Genomic DNA, 959 nt, shown 5'->3' with positions numbered 1-959 from the left:
CGTGGTAAACATGACAGCAGCTCAGGGGGTCACCAGAAATGAAGTGGCTTTTATACAATCAACTTCCTTCCAGCTTACTCACTGCCAGCAGCTTTAAGGGTGCTCTTGCAGCTGGAACACGTTGAGGTAAAGAACCTAGCTGCAAGTAGGTGGTATCCAAGATACACTGCCACTCACTCAGCAGCATGCAGATGTGAATTAAAATGGTATCGGTGCTAAGAACTGCTAGGTAAAAATCTGGGAAATAAATCCAGAAAAATGGCAATATAAGGTGCCATCATAGCTAGGCTGGAAAAAAAGGTGCTGAATTATCCAATGGGTCTTAGTAATCTTGATCCAAGGACAGAGCAAGTGATGGTCTCCTGCCACCTGCAGGGAAAATGGGGATTTGAAAGCTTCACCTTCGTTTGACTCGAGGAGAGGTACTGGCATAATCAGGGTAGACAGCATGGAACCATAAAACAAACTGCATTAGTGTCATTGCTGCCTCAGGTCAGCAAGGAAAGGAAGTTCAGTAATGGGAACACATTTAGTTTGTGTTACTGCTGCTGTTGAGGCCAGAGGAACACAGTGCAGAGCTCCAGAAGGAAGCACAAGTGTAACACACACAAAAGGAACTGTGACATAGTAATGGCACATTCATGTGGCTACAGCTCCAAAACCAGCTCGGGGCATGATACACAGAACAGATGTACTGAGCTCTTAGGAAATCTGCTGTGCCTCTTGATTTTATTTGGTGCACTGATAAATTGCCATTCTTCTCTTCCCAACAAACCTTTAATTTTGTTTTAAAGCCTTTTTGCAGGTTAATACTACCTCATCCAATCAAGATAAGAGATTCATTTATCTCTGTGCAGAATCTCTCTCAATCCCTGTGCACAAATGTCTACCACAAATGGCATGTCTGTCTCATGCCACTCACAGATGACTGTTCTCTAGTGAAAGAGACTGTATTTTCT

This window comes from Geospiza fortis, unplaced genomic scaffold, assembly GCF_000277835.1.
Source record: "Geospiza fortis unplaced genomic scaffold, GeoFor_1.0 scaffold54, whole genome shotgun sequence".
NCBI classification, from domain to species: Eukaryota; Metazoa; Chordata; class Aves; order Passeriformes; family Thraupidae; genus Geospiza; species Geospiza fortis.
Note: the sequence above shows the minus strand (reverse complement) of the source record.